Source organism: Pogonomyrmex barbatus, unplaced genomic scaffold (genome assembly GCF_055798465.1).
Source record: "Pogonomyrmex barbatus isolate J1 unplaced genomic scaffold, ASM5579846v1 scaffold1, whole genome shotgun sequence".
Classification (NCBI taxonomy): Eukaryota; Metazoa; Arthropoda; class Insecta; order Hymenoptera; family Formicidae; genus Pogonomyrmex; species Pogonomyrmex barbatus.
The window spans coordinates 10,208,302-10,220,532 of NW_028297098.1; the positions used below are offsets into that span (position 1 = coordinate 10,208,302).

At 33.3% G+C, this 12,231-nt stretch overlaps 1 pseudogene; it reads left to right on the forward strand.

Moving 5' to 3' along the window:
• Positions 1-1,362: 1,362 nt before the first annotated feature.
• LOC148938091 (uncharacterized) lies at positions 1,363-3,064 on the forward strand (annotated as a pseudogene).
• Positions 3,065-12,231: the final 9,167 nt, after the last annotated feature.

Below are 12,231 nucleotides of genomic sequence, written 5' to 3' on the forward strand. Positions count from 1 at the left end.
CGCCCATTCGTTCCAAAAAGAGAAAAGAATCGTGAAGTTCGGACGTAACACACTCCCCGCCTTAGATAAATGTTGGGGGTAGACAACATTTGCAAAAAGAAAAGAAGAAATATAACAATCCTTTTTTCTTTCTCTTCCTTTTTCTATATTAATAAATTATGTTATTTCTTTCTCGTAAGGTAAAGAATCTACTTTTAGGTTTTATCGCTTACATAAGCATCCTGAAAAAAAATTTCTCCTTTTCTTAGAAAAGAGGAAAGAAAAAGCTTTTATCATTATTATTGTTATTCTTTCGTCTTTCCTATGCCTTTATATATATATATATATATATATATATATATATATATATTTCCGCTGAGGACTGTTCCTAAAACTGAACCAATACATACATACATTAATAATTACATGGAAAGAGAAAGAAAAATGCAGTAAATACGCTACAATTAAAATTCACAGATATATAAATTGTGGCGGTACGCCTGGCGATACGCCACAAGTGCACACCCAATATAAGCATCGTAGTGCGCGGCGCCACCGCTATGCGGTGCAGGAAGATAAGCACTTTCTCATGACTAAAATTAGATCACGAGCAGTATATAAAGGGCACGAAAACAAGCCCTCAGCACGCTTCTCACTTCTCGGACTGTGCTCACTGGTCCTCCGAGAAGACAAAACTGTGCTCCCTGTGCCTCTTGGAGAAGTACAAACGGCTCTTTTCAGAGGCAACGTATTAGCCTTTTTGCGGTGTAGAGTGAGCTCTCCGGGCCTCTGTACACTACCACAAAGTGAGCTCTCTGAGCCTTTGTACACTACTACAGAGTGAGCTTTTTAGGCCTCTGTACACTACCACAGAGTGAGCTCCCCGGGCACAGTACATACAGTAGCGCAACTCTCCTGATTTCAGCGTGTACAAAATTGAACTGCACATGCGCGAGCTATGTAGGTAACCAATCACGTAACTGATTTTCACACTTCTTCTTGGGTTTTTCTATAGCGTTCTCTGTTATTTAAATACCCAACAATCAAAACTGGCGGGAGCAAGCATCTGACACACAGAAATAAAATAGTTTACTCTGTTAAAAGGCGTGTTAAAGAAAATAAATAGGAGTGTTCAGTGTTCAGTGAATATTGAATATTGATTAGTGAATAGTTCAGTGTTCAGTGAATAGTGATTAGTGAAAGAAGATAAAGTAAATTGAAAACGAAGAGTTTTTTCTTCTTTGGTAAATATAATAGTTAATCTGTATAAAAATTTATACAGATTTTCAATTCTCCAAGAAGAAACATTTTTCATCTTAGCTTTGTTGTAGATACTGCTTCTTGGAAGTATATACAAATTATATAAAAATACAAGGGGAAAAAATGTCGACTTATAAATCAAGTTTATGGTGTGTTGCAAAGAAATATAACAATAAAATTACAGAAAAAAGACACTTTTTTTCGTTTCCAAAGGAATACGACAGGTAATTTTGTTTTAATTTTTTTTTAAAGCATGTATAATTTAGTTATGTTTTATTTGTGTGTGTGTGTGTGTGTGAGTGTGTGTGTGTGTGTGTGTGTGTGTGTGTGTGTGTGTGTGAGTGTGAGTGAGTGAGTGAGTGAGTGTTTGTGTGTGTGTGTGTGTGTGTGTGTGTGTGTATCTTTAACTTTTTATTTCTCAAATATATTTATTTATTTATTATATATTTATTTATGTATACGTATTATATTTTTTGTATATTAACAACTTTTGGTAAAATATAGATAGATGCAATGGATACGTGCTTCTGATTGATTAGATTTAGAAGTAATGGGTTCAGAATATGCTCATCGGAACTATCGACTATGCCACTTGCATTTTGAAAAAATGTAGTATAAAATCGGCAAAAGTAGAGCAAGTCTTCATCCTGATGCTATACCGACAATATTTTTTGGAACAAAGTAAATAATGCATTTTTTATGAGACATTTTTTATTTTGAATAACGTTTCCTTTTTTTTTGAAGCAATTATGAACAATAATTGATAATGTATAAAATAATACTATAACATTTACAATGATACACTTGTGACAACAGTATCAGAAGAAATTGTCAATGATTTTCAAAGATCAACGATTGTCAAAGATTGTTAACAAGAAGAAACGAACAGGTTTTCTAACTTTTACATAAATATTCTTATAAATATTGTTTTTAATACTAATGTTAGTTTTTGCTGCTATATATTATTGCCAACTAAACAATTTTATTTTTTATCTAGAAAGTAAAATATTAAGAAGATATGTCATATGTTTCAGCAATATCCAATCATCAAAAACAATATTACCTATGGATACAGATGCTGAGATCGCTAAACCGTAAATTTTTATATTACAATTAATAACATAAATGCATTTTAATTATATTATTTGTAAAGATATAAAATTTATAATATTTAATTAGTTATTAAAGTATATTTAAAATATATTTTAAGTTATATTTCTCATTTTATATTTACGTTAGAGATATTTTGCTATTTTCTTTTATTTTTAACAAAACAAAAACATAAAGCAAAAATGTAAACAAAAACATAAAGCAAAATATTATACATTAAGTTAACCTTAATATATAATAGTATTTCATAATATATATACTTTAGTTGATATTTAATCTTTCTTATATATATTTATACATATGTACATATTTGTTTTACTTTTATAATTATATCTTTTTTCCAAGAAGAAGAAATTAAGAGAGCGGAATTCTAAATTACAAGCAGAAAATAAAATGCTGCGCGAAAGAATTAGACGGCTTCAAAGAAAAATAGAGAAGATGGAAAATACAAGAAAAAATAAAGAAGATCTCAAAGAACATGAAACTGTTCATCAACTAAGTTGTAAGTTATTACCCACAAATACATTGTACAATTTTTATGTACACAGGTTGATGCCCAAATTAAAAGCAAACATGGGAGAAGATATACTTCCGAATTTAAACAATTTGCACTACGATTATATTTTTTAAGTCCTCCAAATTATCGAGAGCTTAAAAAACAATTCGCATTACCATCTATCTATTCATAGTTTTCAATCATTCACGCAAACATGGCAAGTTAAACGGCATAAATAATAATATCTTTGAAGTTTTACTCGTAAAATTAAATTCATTAGAACGCCTTTAGAACGCCATTGTATATTATGCGTGGATGAAATGAGTTTAAAAGTTCATTTATTTTACAATATATCACAAGATGAAATTATAGGATTTGAAAATATGGGTAATGTGAAATCAGCAAAATCTGCGAAAAATGCTTTTATTGTTATGGCACGCAGCATTGCAGGAGATTGGAAATTTCCAGTTTGCTTTTGTTTTGTGGAAACAACTGTAAATCAAGTGTGTTAAAGTCTATTATATTTGACATTATTCGAAAATTACAAGGTTGTGGTGCAATTGTGCATGCTTTAATTTCGGATATGGGGTCTAATTTCATGCAATTGTCTCGTGAACTGGGCATTTCAACCGAAAATTCTGTTTTTTTTGTTGATGAATTAGAAATATTATATATATTTGATACGCCTCACTTGATGAAAAGAATACGCGATAATTTATACAAACATCGAATACAATTTGGAATGAAACAAAGTTGCGTCATGGGCTCATATTGTGGAATTTTATAATAGAGACAGTAAACAATGGATGAAAACCGCTCCTAAGCTAAAAATCATATCGAACCTACCAATTTTCAAAAAATGAAAATCAAATATACCGTCCAAATTTTTAGTAATCACGTAGCTGCGGGAATGTGTCACACAAATGTCTTTCGGTTTTCTTTCTAGTGAAGCAGTGGGAATAATTGATTTTGTTGATCATTTTGACAAATTATTTGATATTTTAAATTCTTCCACAATAAATAGTCCCAAAGAATATAGAAAAGTATTTACCGGAAGCCAAAAACAAATTCAATTTTTAGAACAAATGATTTCTTTTTTGAAAAGTATAAATGTAATTAATGAAAATAATGCACGTGTTAAAGTTAACTGTTTTGCTGGCAGATAACAATTAGAAGTGTAATGTTACTCTGAGAGAAATTAAAATGTCATGATTTTTCATTTACGCACATGAAGAATAAATCAAGACTGTATTGAAAATTTCTTTGGTTCCATTAGACAACAGGGCGGTAATTGTTTGAATCCTACACCAATACAGTTTAATTGCGCTTTTAAAAAATTGTTCAGCATGAAAGTTTTGCAACATACAGATACGCAAAATTGTGCTGAAGACACTGATACAATATTAAATTTAATTGGGACATCATGTTCAAGTTGTTCATCACCTTCTGTGTTCATTCCATCTTTAGTCACATCTGCGCATCCGATTTTAGATATCCCGAATCATGATTATTATAATATGAATTTACCGGAAAAAAATGCGTTTAGATATGCGGATACTTGATTAAAAAATGTTCAAAAATACATACATGTGAAACGTGTGAAACTATTTATCTTAATGAAAACAAGACTGTTATAGATGACACTAGTTTATATACTTCTTTTCGATCTTTTACTACCACAGAAGAAAATTCATTTGGAAATTTACAAGTAGCAAGTTACAATTTTTGTTCTTACATTCACAAATTAGAAAAGATGTTTGTTACTAATTTTGAAAGTAATTGTTTCCAAAAAAATATTCGTAATTATTTATTTCAACTTGCCCAGACTGTATCTTTTGAACTACCATGTTCAAATTTTCCACAAGTTTATTTAATAAAATTATTTATACGTATGCGTATAAATAATAAGACATGTGGAAAAAGTGTTAATATAAAAAGTAGAAAATTGTGTAATATTTTACATTTATAACTTTTGTTTTCTATTTTATGTTTCCTATTTTATATGCATGTATACTTGCAGTTTTGTTTTTACTATGCATGTTATACTTTAATTCTAATTTATAAGTGTGTTTTCGAAATAATGTATTTTCTATTAATTTTTCTTTGCTAATTTTCAAGTCAAATGTATGTGATGATTTGTGATTTTTTATTAATATTTACTGTTTGCTGTTTATGCTTGCGATTTATATTGTTTATAAAATTATATTGTATTAATTATTATAGGAGACTTCTTTTCCTTCTTTGATCCATACCAAGGTGGATCGAGTAGCTGAGGTGCAGACAAATGATTGAAAATTAGGAGAGAAGAAGTAACCCGTATATATATCCGTGTAATATTTACACATGTAACATTTACGCATGTAACATTTACGCATGTAACATTTACGCATGTAACATTTACGCATGTAACATGTATGCATGTAACATTTACGCATGTAACATTTCTTAAGCTTATTCTTATTTTAATATTTCAATTATTATTAACTTTTTACGATTAAAATATGTCTAGAAACCGATTTTTTGGATTATTTCTTGTGCACAACATATGGCCTTTATCTATTTTTTTTATTATATATATTTGTGCGTTACAATTGTGTTGAAATGTAAAAAAAGATATTTATATTTCTTTTTATTTTAAAATCTATTTTTTTTTATTAATAAGTACCCATGCTTCTCGCGCCAGGAATCATAGTTGCATTATTAATAAATAAAAAACTATAATGAAGATAGAGAATTTTAAAGTTGTATAAGCTATATGATCATGTATAATTATATATGTATCGCTGACGACAAGTTTGAAATTATATATAAAAATTAAGATAGAAATTTTTGTATTATTAGAATTTTTTATTATTACATTTTGTATTATAAATTTGGAATATTGAAAATAAAAAAAATGTTTTCCTTTGAAAATTATTCATTCTTATTCTAAAAGTAAATGGACATTATATTTAATCTAATTGTAATTGCATATATAAGTATATTTGTAATGTTTTTAAAATAAATTGTTCTTTCTCCATACAAAAATATTTTTACTATTATATACTTAGATTTCTATTTATTCATTAAATTTGATATTTTTTCTAAATTTTATAAATATAATTGTATTTTTTAAATCTTATAAATTTAAGAAATATATATTTACATTTATCTTTTTATTTTAAAGTAATATTATATAAATACTTACGTTTCTTTTATGTACTATTTCCTTATGTTGAATATTTTTTTCATATTTTATGCAATTTTTTACTAAAGATAATATAATATAGTTTTCCTTTTATTAATCAATATTTCTATATTTTTATATATATTTATGTATATTTTTTAAATTATTTTCTTACTTTTAGTTCATATTTGATATTTATATTGTATATTGTCTATACAGTATTTTTCATTATTAACTATGTATTTATATCATATATTTATATCATTTTTATTTAATTTATATCTTAAATGTAATGTTAGTATATAAGTACATTAGAAAAAGAGAGGAAATAATAAAAGGAAGAGAAAGAGAAATAAAAATTCAGTGATATGAAGTTTATTTTTTATAATTAAACTAGTGTATATCCATACATTCATTTTACTTAAAATGAAATAGATATATATTTAAAGTTTAGTGAAAGCGAGATAGAACATTTTAATGCAGCCTAGTGCAGCAACGAAGAATAGATCTATGATTGGTTATGTATTTAGTTCGCGCATGTGCAGTTCAATTTCGTACACGCCAACATCAAAAGTGCCGACAGCGAGTTGCGTTACTGTATGTACTGTGCCCCGGGCCTCTGTAAACTACCACAGAGTGAGCTCTGAACCAACGGTTCTTCTCAGAGCCACGCCAATAGCGGTAGTTGCTCTGCCGCGGAAACATCGAGACAAAAAGGATCTCCTCCAACAGTCGCGACTATCACCTCAGTGATCTGAAGAAGCTCTCAGGTCTCCTTCCTAACGTGGAGGCTCATTCCTATAGAGTTTCCACATACAACGGGGACGACGGCAACCACGCAGACGAGTCCGTGGCTATGCTCCTATTGGCATAAGCCCACAACGAATGACGCGGCCATCCAAACAAGTCCACAGCCTCTTTCGCCAAAACGGCCTGCAATTCCGTCACGGCCGATATCTACATCGGACGTTTCTGTGACGCCAACATCTTGTCCACGGACGCCGGGCAGGAAAAGTAGGAGGAAACGCAGAGGCCACGAAATCCGTGTTCGTTTGGAGGAACTTTTTGGGACAAACTCTTCCGAGTGATCTCCAACGACAGAGACCCCAGGCTCTTCGAAGCCACAATAGGATCTAACAAAGATTAATTTGCTGTAGAACACTGACATCAAAAATACCTGTATAAGCCGTAATAAACATAATTATAAGATATTGTAATTCAAAAAAGTGGAAACATTAATCTCCTAACCACATAAATGATTTTCAGTTACAGTAACAACAACAGGCCCATTTAACAAAATTAATTAATTACCTCAGCGCATATAAACGAACACACATAGTAATAATAATGCACGTGAATAAGAATAATATCATTAGATATGCTATCAGTCTCTAAAAAGAAAGAAAATAACTCCTTTTTTTTGTACTAATTTTTCAAATCTTGTTTTATTATATTGTTTAAAGAAAAGCAAATATGCTGCACGAATTTCGGACAACTTAGTATTATTAAAACTTAATCCCTATGTTAGTCTCACACAAGTAATGACAAATGTATATATATAAGATATATATAGATATATATAGATATATATAATAATAAGTATAAGAGTATATAATAATAAGTGTAAGAGTATATAATAATGTAAGTGTTTAATATGTAACTTATGTATTTTGATTATTCAGACTGATGGAAGTGTATTTCCGATCAGATATTGCTCGAAGCGAGCATGTCCGGCTTGGACCAGCGTTCGACGCAGGTTTACAAATCCGTTTTCTGCCTTATGTTTAACGGTCATTGATACGAGGGCTGTGCCGTCGGCGAGGGGGTGGACAATTTGAATCCATCCTTCCGCCAAGATTCGACATAAAGTCCTCGTGTCCTGCGGCACAGGTCACAAGAGACGAGGGGAGCTAGCCCGCAGATAAAAGCTTGCCACGGTAGGTCGCGAAATACATTCTCCAGGAAATACACATGAATATCTCCTGTAAATGACTCCCCAGTCACGAAGGGCGATCCTGGTTGTTTGTATTGGAGAGAACCGCGGTTACAAGGCCTCTCCATCATGCATTTCTTTAATGGTTACTATATCGTCCTGTTTCACGTCATTCAGGTAGCGCAGTTAATCCTGTTTTATAATCCTCTGATGTAACTTCTGGTGGAGCTTTTCCAATGCAGCTTCACCGTTTTTGAGCTGGACTCAAAAGAGTAGCGGCGATTCCACTCGCAGAATTTTCACGTCCAAACGTCCGTGTGTTAAGAAATTAGTGTCATGATTCGATTTCCATTTTTGTTGTTCTAAAAAAAAGATTTGGTTATAGCAATAATATATATATATATATATATATATATATATATATATATATATAAAGGAAATGTTGTTAGGTAGGGAAAAGATGGTTTTTTTTTTATATTAATATTATTTCTAGTCTGCAGTCAGTGTAAGTGGCAATGCAAGTGTGGAGGTTTCTTTAGTAAAGAAAGGAGGGTATACGGGTTGTAGATCTTGTTGATTTAGTTGTTCGATTGTGTGTAGTTTTTTGCTCATCTCGACTGGGACCGTGGGTTCGGCTTGTTCGGATTTTCAGGCTTGTTTCTCTTCTTTCCTAAGTAATAGAAGTAATAGAAGTTAAGTTAATGAGTCCCATATAGCTCCTAGGTATATTGACCATCCATACACAGTGTGCTTATCTGTGCACGAGAGTATCTAGTATTAATTTTATTATTCTCTCTAATAAGTATTCTCCCTACTATTCCAATGACTCCGGTGCTGATGTTTCTGAAGATCAAAAATTTACTCCAAAATTTCTGCCATGCAGATTCAGCTATTTTTGTTATAGATGCTTCATTAAATTTGAGAATGAGCCTCCGTTCAAAGACGCTGGTCGTCCCATCATTCCTCTGGCCATGATGTTGAGTACTATCGGCCTCTCAACAGAGAACATTATATGATCGCGAAGATCTTCAAAATCGCTATCGATGTATATTCCGCTCGCGAGCACTCCAGGATTAATATATTTCCATGTCAGTTTAGTCATAGGTTTCATTGGTCGGTGCTTATGCATCCACCGGTCTTGGCATTAATTTATACCATGCATCTCCTAAGAGATATATAGCAGGTGTAAACGAATTATATGTTACATGAATCCCTTGGCGCAAAAGAATATGAGTCTGCGGGGTTAAAAAATAAGTATCGTTTCCTCGAATCAGGTAGCTGATTGTAGCAATCATTGGTTCGTGCAATTTTCACTTCGATGGGTACGCACTTTACGATGTGAATTACTTCACCCGCCAATAAAGGCATATATTTCGGTCCTTTCATTAAATGATAGGTAAAAATATCTAGTGATTGCATGGCAATAGCTAAAGCATTTTATAACATCTTGTGTTCCAGTATACATTGCTGTAGTAAAATATTTTGGTATAATTGATTTATTTGTGTGCGGATATATTTTTTAACGAATTTCGAGTTCATATAAGTAAAGATGTCGAGGTTAGAGACTCGAGATTGTTTTTTAAAGACTTTAAAGACTACGCCAGGTGAGGTTTCAAAAATAACTCGGGATGTTCCGTGCATGTGAGCGTATATCCGCATGTTGCATACTTTTCTTTAGTTGCTAAAGCAAAAACAGTGTCTTGAGCGGTTAAAGAATAAACTGTTAGAAGTTCGCTAATGTTATGTCTAATATTGTTTGCATATCCGCTATATAATACTCCCAATTATTAAATTTACAAGAATCGGCAGGCACTAGGTCCCAAAAGCTATCGCCTCCTTCTATATCCGTGTAACGAGTAGCGTTAAGTTCACAAGCTACTCCCGATCTGAGTAGTACTCGATTAGTGTTTATTCGTACATCGGCTATGTAATCTTTAACGTAATCCTTATACTTGCGAGTATGACAACGTCTGTCCACGTGCCGTATGGATCTGAATATGTGCTCCCTTTGCATGCACTGTCGGCGTCTACGTTGCCTGCTAATGTTACCGGTCGTGCTGAAGTGTGATTCGATTTTAATCCGGTAATATACGTGTTGTGTAATTGATACATTCCATAGGCATATGCTGGCACACTTCACGCGATGTTTCTTCTATGTAAGAATATTTGCCGTTAAAAATGTCCATAGAGTGAGAAAACATGCCACATCTTTTGATCATTCTATCGATTTCAACATCTATTTCTATCGATTTTGCATTGAATTACTCTTACTGCCTCAAATTCATTTATCTGTAATAATTGTACGTAGACCTTGCTATATTCTACGTTTTGTGATGGAATGTCACATTCCTCGATATTTAATAAAGATGAAGTAGTGTAATTTGCAGATAGCGATCCGCAATCGTAACCTATGATTCCATAATTTTCGTCAATCCGCGTTATTAATATTATCAGGATTGTGGTGATTATTCTCGTGATCCATCTGAAATTTTGATGATCCATCTGAAATTTTGATTATTTCATTATTATTTATTTGAATGTTAGTTCTTTATTGAATTATAATAGCGGTTGATTTGTAATTCAGCTGTTTCTTTGTTTATTTATGGGTTTCAAATTTTTCACAGGTCGCATTCGTTAATTTTTGTAGTGTTAGTCATTCTTAAGTATTCTTATCGTTTAACACATTCTGGAAACCAGGGTTGGTGATAAAAAAAAATTTATCTGTGAGGATAAAATTTGAACTTTAGCAGGCAGGTAGGTTCGTTGACTTCTGCCATGATTATTGAAATATTGTTTCGTATTTTCTCGGATTTTTTCTCCTCCTTCTTTTTTTTTATTTCGTTTTTGGGGTTTTGCAACTTATTTCTGAAACATGTGTATACCGAGTGTTCATAGTGATGTGATGAAGCTAGCTTTCCATAAACGTCTAGATTTCGTGAGCCCACAGTTATTCCTGAGTCTTTGTGCTGTAAGGATGGCGTGATTTTTCGATGATTACGGTCGTGATAGTAAGCTACGAGCCTAAGTAGCGAGGCCGATTCGATAGGAGGTAATGTGGAGGAGGAGATGCAGGGATTATTTATCCTGTATCCTCACGAAGGATTCTCCATGATCTCTTTTAGGTTGTCTTCCGATTCAGCGGCGCTTCTCCTAAAAGTTTTCGAAAAGTTCGTCGTGAGAGCCGGTGCTGATGCGGGTTCGAGTCGCCATCCTCCGAGCCCGCTCCCACGAAAACGTCGCGGCATCGCCGTCGCCGCCACCGCAACCGGCTCGTGATGTTCGATCGTTCCTTTCTTCCGTCTCCGGATAGGATCGTGCCGGAGGTTGATACGGCACGATTATCGCCGCGATCGCGTCTCTAGTGGCTGCAATATAATCGGGTAGACGACGAGCGTCCGCTTCATCCATCCCGTTCGTGGATACGAGAAAATCATCTCGTAACCGAAGTGGACAGTAACATGGTGAAGTGATGTGGTGGCTTCGTGGGCCGGAAGCGAATGCCCAAGATATGCCAGAGCCTGGTGAATTTCCTGGCTCGGTATTGGGAAAGCGCGATGAGTCCCCCTCGTCGCGATTTAGACGCAGCGACGATCTGGAGAAGATGGAGGAGATAAGACGCCTCCTGTCACCGACGGGGTCGAGCGGTCAGACCCGAGGATGTCCCTATATAACATTCGGGACCATCCGAACTAGACTATCAACGAGGTAGTGGCCGAGGTCGAGGCGTGGGCAGAGCTTCTCGACGTTCACCGATGTTATGGATGTAATCTCCACCGGTGAGTTTAAATAATTTCCCCTTTTTTCCCTTTTTTTGTTCTTACTAGTAGGTTATCGAATAGTTAGGTAATTAAGTTATCGTGATCGTTTATCGTGATCGCATATTATTCCTTCTCTTTTCCGGCTATTTTCGGGTGAGATTAATTATTGGTTTTAATGATCGACTGTTTTAATATGCGATTTTCGTAATCTGTTAGGCACCACTCGACTGTTTTTCTTTATACAAATTCTTACATTATTTTTGTTCAATATTTCTAACACCTCGTGAGATCCAGTATATTGATCTCTGAATTTTCCTGGTTTAGGCCCTTTTAATAAAAATACATAATCTCCGGGTTTGAAAATCTTCGAGTTGATTTTCTTATCATAGTGCCTCTTTGATTTAAATGTTGCTTCGACATTTTCCCGAGCGTTTGTTTGTATCAAATGTGCGTAACTAAATTTATTAAATAATCATCGTAACTTGTTAAATGTTCTTTGGGAGCTAAGGGTTCATGTGATGGAATCCTT